The sequence below is a fragment of the Polypterus senegalus genome, chromosome 11 (genome assembly GCF_016835505.1).
Source record: "Polypterus senegalus isolate Bchr_013 chromosome 11, ASM1683550v1, whole genome shotgun sequence".
NCBI lineage: Eukaryota > Metazoa > Chordata > Cladistia > Polypteriformes > Polypteridae > Polypterus > Polypterus senegalus.
Window position 1 is genome coordinate 85297696 of NC_053164.1, and position 14551 is coordinate 85312246.

Genomic DNA, 14551 nt, shown 5'->3' on the forward strand with positions numbered 1-14551 from the left:
AACATTTATCGAACACATTACATTTTATCTTGTAAACAACTAAATTGCTGAATGTCAAAAATTAAACATGATGCTTCTTTTAATTAACAGCAGAGGTAGCACGGATATTTGCCCCATATGGGGGCTCAATGAAACCCAAAGAAGTAATTTAGGTCTACCAGAAGGACGCCCTCTCCAAGCCTAGTACATCATATAATGTAGACACATAATTTCTGTTGTCCAAGTGATCTTGCCTCTACCAAAATACCAAATGTATTCGTCAAAGAGAGCCTTGCTGTCTCAGGACTTGGAGAAAAGAGGATCTCCTTCACAGGCATGTAATATTATTAGAGCACAAATAAGTAGCCCAATCAACATAAATTAAAGTATGGAAGTAGAGAAATAATTTTGGTTTTGCAGGATATTGTCAGCAGTGTGAAAAGATCACTAATGTGAAATTGCATGAATAAGTAAAATGTGTGATATGTAATTCAAATTGGAATTTCAGTCTTCTTGCATTCTTCCATTTCTCTGCACCCCATTGCTGGACCTCTTTTTAGGTCTCAACAAGTTGTTACCCTGCCTGCACAGGGAATAACTAAGTAATGTTTTATATTTTTGTTCAACTGTTATCAAATTGAGTGGCATCTCGTACAGTTGGTTAAAGATTGAGCAACAAAGCACATTTGATAGTACCAGTGTTAGACCAGAACCTGTGATATTTAGCATGTGTCCATATTATTTTGCTTGTTGCACAGGAAATTAAGCTGACACAGAGGTCCTTAACAAAATACTAATCCAAGTCTTCCCCAAGTTTATAAATCCTGGAGAGTTTGAGTTCCTAAAAATAAATGTCCAAATAAAGGATACACAATATAGTATTTAAAAGCATCAGAGACAAGAATTGGACAAGCAACAATTTATATTCATCCTCTGCAAAGATGTCTATCTGTTAATGCTGTAAGTTAAATTTTAGCACTCCGGACCTCTTGCAATCAAGAATTCGAGAAGCACTTTTTAAAATGAAAAAGAAATCACAGATTCTTGACTTGGAAAACTTTTAGATAACTTGAAAATATTAAATAAAGGACATCTCTCATGTATAACATGCCAACACGCATTCCCATTCACCCTCATTAAACAGCACAGACATAATTGTAAAGAGTATGTCAGCTAATACTCAATTTTATATATGGTGTTAATACACAGCTTCCATGTATTAACCTATAAGGGGTAAAAAGTTGTTTGAAACTAGATTAAGTAATGTTAGTGATGTAAAATTCGATGTTTAGGAGTTTAGATCAAGCAAGTACGGGAAGTGGTAGCAGAGTCAACCATTCCCAACTCAGACCTACACAGCAACTGAAGTCAGACCAACTTCCTCAGCAAGTACCGCAAGCAGTGCAGAACCTTAAATTGACATCACTGGAGATGATCTGAAGGAGAAAATAGGTTAGTTTCACAGGAACTAATGACTGCATATGTTCTTGGGTTGAGTTTTAGAAAAGTTTTTGTCATAAGATGCATTATATAAAGTTTTATGTAAAGAATAGCATATGCTGTTTATTTGATCCACAGTAAGCAGCAAAGGATTTTAAAATGAAGATTGTGAAAAATCTCATCTTTAATTTTATAAAACAAAGCTAAATTGGGCCTCCCCAGTTAACCTGTACCCGGGAAGGTAATCAGTACATTGTACAGTGAACACATTTTAGAGGACATCTAGTTTTCTTCTATCATATTGTGCGAATGATATATAATCTAGGACACTGATTCCCAATGTGGTCTATATGGACCCCCAGGGGTCAATTTCGACTTGCAGGGGGTGTATGTCAGCAAGAAAAAAAATTGGGGGTGCACGACATGTATATGGTGGTCCACGTGAGAGAACACAAGTTTTCATATCAGCAGCAACGCATCACATGCGTACACACAGTGAATAACACTTGTCCAGACCTGTACCATAGGTTTGCACGGACTTGCTCGGACTTGTTTAATTCATCTATTATAAATAAGAGTGTTAGAGACAAACACTGTTCATTAGTTTTCTGAGTTTTGCGAAGAAAAGTGTTTTGAAAATACGTTCAAAAATATTAATAGGTACAAATCAAAGTGAATCAAAATCATTTTCTTTAGGAATGCCCAAGAAAATAAGTACAAAATTTTATATATATTTTTGTAATCGCTCCGATTGCGTAGAGCCGTAGACGTTGATCATGACGAAGCTGATTTTTTCTAAATTCCTAAAAAATATTTTCCAGAAACATTTCTGGAAGCTATTTACGCGGACATTTCAACATTTTAAAAATATTTTTAAAATATTTGTGTGCTGCCTGGGCAGGAATAAATTTTAAATTCCTCTATCTTATCATGTTTAAATAGCTATTTTTTTTATAAATTTATATTTTATATTGACTTTATATTTATATTTTATATTGACAGATAACTTCTACTAACATATCCCAGGATAAAAAGAAATGTAGACAGTATAGCATTGATTATTTGAAGTTCGGCTTCATTCCATCCTTGTCGGACCAACATCTGCCCATGTGCATTTTGTGCAACAGAGTTTTAAGCAATGACGCTATGAAGCCATTCAAGCTGAAGGATCATCTGAGAAGATGTCACCCTGATAAAACAAGTAAAGATTTGCAATACTTTAAAATACTGAAAGAAAAACTTAAGAAGAGAACCACGGTGGACAGTATGTTCACTTCAATTTCGAAAAGAGACGATGATGGTTTGTGGGCATTTTACAATATCTCACTACTCATAGCAAAATCAGGAAAGCCTCATACTATTGGGGAACAGCTGATTTTGCCAGCTGTTGAAGAGGTTTTAAAAACTGTTCTACACAAGCCTGCATATGATATACTCAAAAGAATTCCTTTGAGCAACAATACAGTTCAAAGGTGTATTGATGAAATGAGTCATGATGTTGAAAGCTTCTTGTGAACTTATCTGCAAACGAACCATTTCTCAATTTAACTGGACGAGTCAACGTTGCCTGGTAATAAAGCACTATTATTGTCATATGTTCGTTTTCTTATGGACCAAGAAATCCATGAAAAACTGCACTTTGCCAGAACTTTGACAACGAACACTAAAGGCGAATCAATATTCAATGTTTTGAAAGATTATTTCATTGAAAAAGTGATCCCTTTATCAAATGTAATATCAGCAGCAGCAGATGGAGCACCAGCCATGTTTGGGCGCTATTTTGGTTTAATAAGCCATTTTAAACAAAATGTACCCGGGGTGTTTGCAATTCACTGCGTCATTCATCAACAACATTTAGTAGCTAAAAATCTGAGTGCCAGATTACATCAATGTCTTCAATTCGTCATAAACGCAATAAACAAGATTCGTAGCAATGCATTAAATTCTAGGTTATTTGGTTGTGTGAAGAAAATGACGAGGACTTTCATCGATTACTCCTTCACACTGAAGTGTGCTGGCTCTCGAAAGGCTTATGTTTGACAAGATTTTTTTCACTTCTTGAGACCATTTTAGATTTTTTGGATGTTACAGATCCCATTTTGAAAGAAAATTTAATCGAATGGAAACCAGACATTGCTTATTTAACAGATTTGTTTATTAAATTTAATGAGGTTAACTTAGAGTTACAGGGTGACAGTCTGAATTTAATAAAAACAGTCCATCATAGCAGCTTTTCTTGCCAGAATGAATCTAATGAAGCAAAACATTGGAAGGCGCAAATTTTCCCAGTTCCCCAACTTGTCAATGATAAACATCCAGGATGATGACTTTTTGGTCTACGTTCAACATTTAAATGTACTTCACATAGAGCAGTTAGGGGGTCTATGGAAAACAAAAAAATCGGTAAGTGGTCTATGGGGCAAAAAAGTTTGGGAACCTCTGATCTAGGAGATGCAGCTGTTGGAGAGGGTGTGGTCCGACACTTTTTTTAGCACACTGCTGGGAAAGGTGCAGTTTGTTTTCAAAATGAATATTGGTGAGAGTGAAAGTTTTTTTTTCTACTACCTTTTTAGTTATTTCATCTAATGTGGATGATTTTAAACAGCTGTGCTTGTTCTTTATCAGGAAATGTAGGACGGACAATGTTGTTTGAAGGAGAAACCGATCACCTGATCCCAAGCACTTTTGAGTGTCATGTTGAGAGCAATCTTTTTGAAGCAGCTGGAAGAATTTAGGGTTAAATTGGGGTGCTCATTATCATAACACCCCTAAATGTCTGATGGCCTAAAGAGATTAAAGCCTTTTACAGAGCCTGCTAAATATCACAGATCAGTGTGGTAAGAAAGTATCATGCTTGCCACTGATCACAGCTGTAAAGCTGTTTGGAAAAGTAACTGCAAATATGCACCTGACTTTAGACTTGTAAAATAATTCAGTTCATATATTATGTACTGTAGATGATAAAATATTCAAATTCTGTTTTTTTTTTTTTGCAGATTTGTGAATTTCTACCTAATTTTACGTTTTTAGAGACTCTGCCTTTCTAAGATGCTCTTTTTATAGCCAATCATGTTGCCGATTAACCTAATTAGTTTCAAAATGTTCCTCCAGCTGTTTCTTTTTAAGACCACTTACCTTACCAGCCGTTTGTTGCAATGTTCCAATGTTTCTGAGACAAGCTGCTGTCATCATATTCAAAATGAGCTAATATTTTTCATGAATTTTTCATGTCTCGATTTCAACATTTGATATATTTTCTATGTTCTATTGTGATTAAAACAGTGGTTTATGAGATTCAATCATTGCATTCTGTTTTTATTTACATTTTACACAGTGTCCCAACTTTTTTGGAATTGGCGTTGTACTTAATATTTTGCTGTATTATTTCTTTCATAAACACTCCCAGCTTTCACTTTAGCAGCACTTCTTGTATAATCTTTTGTGCAGTGCTACTGAGGTATGTTACAACCAGTTAGGGCTGGTTTTGGAGGTTTAGACTTAGATGATTGTTTTCCTTTTGTTTGAATGTGGGAGGCTTTCACTAAAGGCTTTCTGCCTTGTGAACAACCAGGCTGGGTCTACAACTGTAACACCAGCACATAGGCTCCTATGTGTTCATTTTCTTTATTCATAAAAAATAAGGAAAGCAGGCAATACTCTCAAGCATAAATTTCTATTAAGAGGAAAGGCAAAAAGAATTTTGATTAATAGAATACGTTTTAAATAAATAAACATTGAAATATTACAAACAAGACTAAATGTTTATGTGATTTTAAAAGAAACATTCCATCACAAATTATTCCGAGTCCTGTATAAAGGATGAAAAAGGGGCCATGCCATTGCAATTATCAGCATAAAAAATGACGATCTTCAAGATGGAACAAATAGATGCACATGTAAAAGGAGACAACTCTCTCTACATAAAATGAAGCAAAGACTGTAAAAGACAATGACACATACTGTTAAAATACATAACTAAGATATATAATGTTACCTTTCAACTTTTTAATTTAATCATACACCTTCACAAATAGTATCAAATTGAAGGTCTGCTCCAAAAATTAAAAACTTGTAACCACCAAGAAATGATAAAAAACATTTTACAGCCATGGTGGTACAACAGAACTATTTATGGATAGTTAATTTACCTCATTCAGTCCTGAGTCAGAATAGGTAACTTAAAAATTCAAAAAATTTCTCTATGTAACAGCTGAATAGTATAGTTAATTATCCTTAAGTACACTTTTCCAACCTCTAAACATGATATACTTTAAATCACACATTTTATTGGACCTTTCCACAAAATGATGAGAGCCTGGGTTTTTCAAGAGATATGCTAATCTTTACCAACCAACTTTAATGTTTACTCCACATAGTAAAGTGGACAAAAATATAACTATTTATATAGCACCTTATCATACTGTATTGCAATTCAAGGTGCTTTCCAAAGAGTGATCAGCAAAAATAATTAAAGTACAGCATATTTACTTGGATAATATCATTGATTAATATTACAATAATTTCTAATAGATGTAAGTATATTAAATAGAAAATCAACTTGGGCATTGTGAAACAAAATTTAAACACTACAGAGCAAAAGAGGCTCATATTGTTTTCCAATTAAAAGCCTTATACATAACAATGGCTAAATAAAATCAGAACTAATTTACATTTATACAGTATATATACATTTGATACAGGCATGTGTACATGACAATACATTAAGTAGAGACATGTTATTAAATTCAGTGAACAGATACAAAAGCAAATAAAAAAAAAAAGTTCATATTAGCTTCAGTTGGTCAAGGATGTAGATGGAGTTCTTGATTCTTTGGAGTTCTTGATTCCTGAATGTGATTAGCTGACCAGCTGACACAGAAGAGAGGAAAACAAACAACACCTAGGATTGGTGCAGTTGGAGAAAAACAGATCTCTGGAGGGTCGCAGTCGGAAGACAGAAGCGAGCAATCAAACAGTTAAATTTGATGGTAATAAGACTCTGCATGACAGAAGTTAGACCGACTTAGACCAGCTGGCTGCTCGCCCTTCACTGGGAACAGTTGATATAGTCATCTATAAAGGTTTCTAAGGCCTCCTCATTTCCTCCAGTACCCCAGGTGACTGCAGAATAGAACACTTTGAGCAAGTGTGGGTGGTGCATAACACCAACACAGTGTGGGAGACAGAAAAAAAAAGACAATGGATTAATGCAGAGTAAATTGGAGATTGGTCAATAATTTTCTACGATAGAGCAATCAAGATTATTTTTCTTGAGCAAAGCTTTAATTATAGCAGTTTTGAAAGAATCTGGGAAAATGCCAGAATCTAATGAACAATTTACTATGTCAAGAGTGTTATTGATAAGTAGATCAGAAACCTCTTTAAAGAAGCTGATAGAAATGGGGTCTAATAGACAAATGGACCATTTTAACCTAGTAATTATTATATGAAGCTCAAATAAACAAATTTTAGTTAAGTAGCTAAATTCACAAGCTGTGCTCGTTGAGGCTCAACGAAATAAACCACCTCTTTCATCACACAGTTGGAGCATTTCTCGATATTAATGCTACAAGCCTCACAAAACACATGTAATCAGGATTGGCATGTTTCCAGGACTCAAATATATGTACAAGAAAATTTATCCACTCTTCCACAGCCAGGATGGAATACAAATCTGAGGTTCACTTATTGTACTTTTTCTATTCCGATACTTCGGCGGTAGATTTTTGTAGAAAAGATGAGGATTGTGATTCCTCTGTAATTGGTATAAACCTTTTAGTTCCCCTTTTTAAAAATGGAGGCCATCGTTCTACGCAGTAAATCTGAAGGTATTAATCCTGCCTCACACCCCATACAATCCAGTACTTCTAGTATTTCGGGTTGGATTTTATTAACTACTGTGGCTTTGTCATTACAGAGGATTTTTTTTAAAATTATTACTATCTTATTTTAATTAATAGAATAAAACATGTTAGCTCAAACTAAAAAAGACACATTCATGTGAACAGTAGATGTAAGAAAAGAAAAATATCAACTAGAAATAAAATGTAAAATCTCCTTGACCTACTCCTTTTAAATAGCAGTATGTCAAAAATATATCCCTGTGTGTTTCATTATATATACTGTATATCAAAGCAACAGTAAAACTTTGGCAAGCTATTTATAATAACACTAGCCATGTGCGTCCAACTACGTTACGCGTGTTAAAATTGTCTGTGAAGGGCTCCCTGTTTAAACGCAGCTGCCAGTCATGAACTGGGCCCTTCGTCGCACAGCATTATGATTTTTTATAAGGGAAACAAAATTACAAAAGAAAACCCTTGGACATTGATTCGATAGGAAAGGCCTACTCGGAATCACTGTCCGAATAGTAATTACGTGGTGGTGTAGGAGCATTTCTGCTTTTGTCCATTCACAATCCGTCTCGTTTCCACGACGCTGTTGTTTCCTCTCATGATCTCTTCTCAACCTTTCTCCAATCTCGCAGGTTGCTTTGTGGCAATCCAAAGAGTAAGGCAATATACACGGAGCAATGGTTATAAAAGGGGGACACATAGGTATCCAGGCTCTTTAAAGCATAAATAGGGATCACTTCACTGACATGTGAGCAAGGCACGGTACAACTGTGAGACGCGAAGCACTCGCCGGCTACAACGTAGCAATAATAATTTCCGGAATGTGCTGTTACGTTGTCATTCATTTTACCCACTGTCTTTCTTTCATTCATATGTTACGTAGGCAGGTACCTTTTATTTTCGGCAATGTCATTCTCTAACCTTGCCTCAGGAGCTAAGCTGTGTAACACTGTCCACCACCCCTTTCGTTATTCCGGCACATTGTTGACATCTGTTAGTAAAAACTTGCTAAACTGGAAGGTGGTCTACGCATGCATGGAATTTGCGGAGAAACAAAGATCAAGATCTAAATGAAGATCTCTTCAGTTAATTTAAAGCACAACAATTTGTTTAGTTTGAATGTCTATGTTTTGAGGTGTGACTGGAGTACTACAGTCTTAAGTAGTATAAGCCTGGAGGAGATTCTTAATGCAATGCCTATGTTTTAGCTGTTTCTCTACTGCCATCTAGTGCTTCTTCTTCTAATTCATTCGCAGACAAACAAAGATCAAGATCCAAATGACGATTATATATAGAGATGAATAGATTGTTGTCAAATGTTAAAATTCTCCTAAACCATTCCTTGGGCAGACATTTTTTCCAATTTAAAATAAGGCAGGGCAACACTTTCACGCTGAGTAAGAGGTGAATAATGATTCTTCGAGTTAAACAACATAATTCTTGGTGTCACCAATGTAGATATACTTTGGACAGTTTTGAATGACATGCTGTATGTGTCTGATGTACTGTATTTAGATTAATTATAGTATGCTTTGTATAAATAAAAACAGACCATAATTTGTTAATAGCTGACTTCCACTTCCATTTTTTTATTCTAATAGGTCCCTTTCCTATTATTTGTCGAGATCTAATGGTGGGTTAATTAAAATTTGTTGAACAGGTCCTAGAAATACTACTTGTATCTTAATCAAAAAAGAAGTACTGGGATTTTATATTTATGATAGAGCAGTTCAAAAGAGGTATACTATTATACTCAATATACGTACACATAACTCTGAAGTATTGGGTAACTGATGATTTTCAGTTGCTGAATACTAAACAGGATGAAGAAAACTGAAATATAAAGTTATTACATGTGGATGCAGTTGGTAAAGCATCCCTGTGTTTCAATATCTTTTATAGTAGTACCAAATCTTGAGCGACAGGTGAACCACAAAACTGGGATTGACTGGCGAACATAGCAAAACACTCAGAGAAGATTTTTAAACAGAAATTCATTTCAGTGGATAGCCTAGCACATATAGATACGTCACCCTTCCAAAGTTATATGGCACCCCTTTTCGTACAATCTCTGTAAAGTAGTGTTAATACATTTTAAATTTCAAATTAATGAACTTACAAAAGTTTAACTAGGGATGGTGTAAAACAGCATATAGAAGCTTTGGAGGGATATTGATTTTGATAATGGTAATTCTATCTAGAGTGAGATGATGGAATGACCATCTATTGGCATCTTTTTGATGCTTCTATCAAATTGCCAAAATTTAGATGTAAACGCATCTCCAAGTTTTCTGTGAGAGTTAATCCTATTTAAATTGTTTTGACACAGTCAAAGAAAAGTTATTTAAGATGATATGTTGTGATAGCTGGTTTTACATTTCAATTTAAAAAGGTCAGAATTAACATTATTTATAACAGTATATAATATGTTATGATGTTACCCTCCAAAGCACAGCAGGAAGAGTGCAGGCCTGAAAATATTCTAGGCCAAACCAATATTCACCTATTCTGTAACCCAAAAACTGGGGGGTATTTTCCGTACGTCGCTTAAATCATCCGAGATCAGATGCTTTATCTTGGATGTGTTAATGCCAGCGAAACTCATCCGGTATAAGTCAGTTTTTCAAACGCTGCTGTGTAGTAGATTAGTCTAGCTGGATCTAATCATCCGAGATGAATGCGCGTGCCCGCGCTGAGTGAAAAGCCCATATATATTGAGTCTAGAAAACATGATCAGCATGACTTTGATAGGCTGCAACAAAATGATGAAAGAATGGGCGCATTTTATTCACACAAGCTGTGCGTGCGTGTCTGTTACTTGAAGGATTTCAAGATTTAATATGCACAAGGGGTAACACTGCAAAAGCAGCCAAAACCAGAAAAGACGGCTGGCAAAAATTGGCCGACAGATTAAATGTGTGTGCATTGAATTTACTGAAAGCAGAGTTTCATGTCCTATGTGTCAGATTAATTACTATTTAATATGTCATAATTCCAGATCAAACATGAGCACAAGGAGAACATGGGGACAAGTTAAACTGAAGTATAGGCATATACTTCAAACTAGTAAATATTGATATATAACTATTTAAAGAATTGTTGACATAAAGAATCATATATAATATAAAAATCATTAATCTTAAAGCTAATAAGAAGGCAGACAAGCAAAAACCAGGTGGAGGTCCACGCAGTCCAGACCTAACCCCTGCGGAAGAGTTGGCTCTCCAGCAAAATGCCCATTGCCCTGTTTCTGAGGGCATTCCAGTGGGAAGCTCCTCCTCAGAACCAGTGGCAGGATGCAGTGGTCACTTCATTTCATGTAAAGGATGGTCATTGCATATATTTGTCCTCAATGTGTGCTATAGGTAGGTTCCATATAGCCCTCTGTTTTGTTGGGTCAGTTGCAGTGAATGTCATATCCCTAGAACTTGTGTCTGACCAACGCGATATTGATGGAGGTCAAATATTTGATGAAGACACTGTGTCTGATTAATTATCAGGAGGAGAGATACATTTTCCAAATAATGTTTGATCAAACTCCACTCTGATCAGTCCCATGTGCCCCAATCACATTTGGAAATCCTGGGTAATGAGAATGTTAAGCAGATTGTGAGATTCTTTCCGTAAACTGTGGGTGTTTTTGCTTGTGTATTACCTACCTGCAATGGCATGAAAGGCCTCTTTTATTGTCTACACACGCAAGTGTCCAGGAAACACTATGAAAACCCGAATGAAATATTTCAGAGACAAACAGACTTTACAAATTGCCTGGCAAACTGCACTTTTAGACAGATTTTCCGCATAGCCTACAGTATGTAAAAAAAGTGCCGTATGCAAAAATACCTCAAAGCAATTCATACTGTCTGTGTAGTTGTGAGAGCCCGACTTCGCTGAGTTTGACTTTGAATATAAGGTGCTAATAAATCTTTAAGGTTCAATATTCCCACCCGGCCTAAGCAGTATGTTTCAAAAATAACTTCATCTGGGAACAATAAAGGGTCTTGCCGTTCGCACAAAACCCTATCTATATGAAATTCTCTTCTTACAATTTGCGTACCAATGGCAATTGGTCGCTCATTCACGAACAGCGAAGCTATGACTGAATGAATTCCATGTACAGACACTGATTAAGTGTGTGAGCTAATCCTTGTTTACATAGAACAGACCTGCTCCAAGCAGGTTTGAGGATTTGGATGTGCTGCTATGACAACACATCCAGCAAGAGTTTTAAAAAACCGACAGATCCAGGATCAGAAAAAATCATTAACTATTACATCCGACTAAACGAGTAATCCACGTACGAAAAATACCCCCCTGGGGCCTCATGTATAAACGGTGCGTATGCACAGAAATGTTGCGTAAGAACTTTTCCACGTTCAAATCGCGATGTATAAAACCTACACTTGGCGTAAAGCCACTCACTTTTCCACAGTACCTCATATCTTGTCGTACGCAAGTTCTCCGCTCGGTTTTGCAAACTGGCGGCACCCAGCGTCAAAGCAATGGTACTGTTCTTGTGTGATTACTCATTATTTTCATGACGCGGCTTTATAAATACACAGAAACTAACCGCATATTGTTTATTAGTGTAATGCATCAATATAATGGTCCAGGGAACAGCCATAGTATTCCAAATTCCATAACTGCTTTAGCGTTGTTACTCTCACTTCTTCTTCTTCTTTCAGCTCCTCCCGTTAGGAGTTGCCACAGCGGATCATCTTTTTCCATATTTCTCTCACTGCACCACTCGGAGTACTTATATCACTGTATCTGAGTGTGAATCACAGCAGCAGCTGATCGGAAAGAGAATTATCGGTATACCGCATTAAGCACACGCTGTCTCAGCCACTGCAAAACGTTTCAAAGCCTTTCCTGTACGGACCTCGCGGTTCAAAACAGTTTAATCCCAAGAACTTTAAATGCAGCCAATCAATTGCTCCTTGTAGAACTGTTTGTACTTATAAGTACAATCACCCCACTGTAAACTTGCACTATAGTTATAATATCGCACAACCTGAGCCACTTTATAAAGCGCGTATATACATATGATGACGATATCATTTTTAAGGTGAAATGCAGCAAAATATGTTTGTTAAATCATACACATAAAACTTTAACTTCATTTAAATAATCTATATTCTTCACTGGGAGTGTCTTTAAGGATAAAATAATTAAACATGTACTACGAAGATATTTCAATGTTCTTTAAACGTTTTGAAGAATCGGCGCTAAGCTTACAGATGGCTTAACGTCTATTACAGAGCTGATTGTATGGCGATCGGTTACTTGGGGAAAGAAAAGCAAGGACTCTTGGGGTGGCCACGCTAATATATATTGAATATAAAACAGAAAGAGAAAATAACCACAGCTAAAAACGCAGCGACAAATTTCGACAAAAGATAAATGCTTGTCATGAGCACAAGGCTCATGAAACCCATGTTTAATAATGTGCTTTAACTCCTATCATCATGAAAATGACATCACGTATACATCTCAGTATTTTAGTTATTCAGAGAGATGTAATATCACAAATGTAATTGATTCTGTGTCCAGTTGAAGGAAGAGAGCCGGTTTAAGAAGCAAGTAGTGATTCACACACATAGATCACATACGAGTAGAAGATCAAGTACAAAACAACACATTAACGTGCTATACTTTAATTACGACGTGATTTGAGAAACTGGTTGATTAAACGATTTTAAGATTAAGTTTATAATGTTCTACTAAATGACAAAATAAAGTACGTGATTAAAGTGGAAATGTCGAGATTGAAGTTGACATTTCGTGCTTTTTCCCCACCGTGTGCCTTTTTTCTCTGTACCCTAATAAACTTTCATATGACACTCAGACAGCGGGCTTACAACTGTTCTTTTCACGGCAACTTTAATATGTGACTTCTTTTTTATTTCCGGCACTGTGCGATTTTGTGAATGTGAGCTTTCAAGGTTCTCCAACACGCTATGCCACTCGATCAACTTCCTTTTGTTGATTATCCCATGGTTTACTTGAACAAAGAGTATGTTTTTCCTTTGCCTCCACTTGGTATTCGCTGAAATTCTTATATTTTCCCCGTGCTTTTCCCATTGTCTTTTCACAGAAGGCTGCGCTTAAGGGCGATTTATATTGATTTGCATATTCAAATAGGCGTAATTCTGGGAGGATTTGGGGCGTTACATAATGCGCGTGCACGAGCGTTAGTTTTCACGCTGATCGGGATTTATGTAGCGGAAGAACGTGGAAGTTGGAGTACGCACAGATTCCTGCATCTGGATTTTTCTGTGCGTAAGCACATTTCGGCTTTTGTGCTTACGCCATGTTATAGTGTGAGTTCTACGCACGGCGTTATACATGAGGCCCCTGGTCTTACCCCATGCACAATACCACCAACTCAAAAGTCAGGCTTTGGCGTGCACAGACCCAAATGGGGCTTCAGCTTTAAAAGTTTAAAGAACTCACAAATTTATTTAAAATTGCCCTTCAAGGATTGCATTAACTTAAACCCCAAGTGTTCTGGACAAAAACAATACTTCCTTAATTTTTCAACAATTTAGTAGAATTTTAGTAATTATTTTTTTAAAATCTGGTAAGGCATAGAAAAATAATCAGTATAAAAGTGGTATGCCTTTAGAGGCAAGCCAGAGCAAACAAATATGAATGAAATCCATGTCCAGTGTGACAAAAAACATTCAGAAACCAGAATATCCAATAACTAAATGATTTCCTTTTCTAAATTCAGTTTGATATTGTAGATGGCAGCACTTTCTCAACTCTTCTAGCAAAAACATGTTAGGATCTTCACATCATTGTTGGGAAGAGAAATTGGTCTGTAGTATACACACTGAAGATGATCTTGATTTTTCCTTGACACCTGACATAGTGGTTTTGAAATATATTCTCTAGCTACCAGAACCAAAATCATTAATAGTGCTAATTTAACAGAATACCTTGTACAGAAATATTTTGGATACCCATCTGGGCATGGTGACCTTCTTACTTTGCAGTGATTTTATAGGGTTTATTTTTCTATATTCACTTTTACTTCCAATGAGATGGTTAATCTTTACTATCAAACTCTGACCTTACATTTTATGTATTTGCTATACTAAAATCTTGACATGCTTCAACTTCATTTATTTTGATGGCATCTGCTTAAAAATACATTGAGTGTCTCTGAAAGGTTTCCTACAGATACCTATAGAAACGTGTATCTCTTAAGATCAAATATGTGACAAAAATGATCAAATAGCTCTAATGGATTGTGTCACCAAAACTGTCTA

The 14551-nt window shown here is 36.0% G+C and overlaps 1 pseudogene; it reads left to right on the top strand.

The window, feature by feature from the left end:
• The first annotated feature begins 250 nt into the window (after window positions 1-250).
• The window catches only part of LOC120538580, a 108153-nt pseudogene continuing 93852 nt past the window's right edge, over window positions 251-14551 (top strand).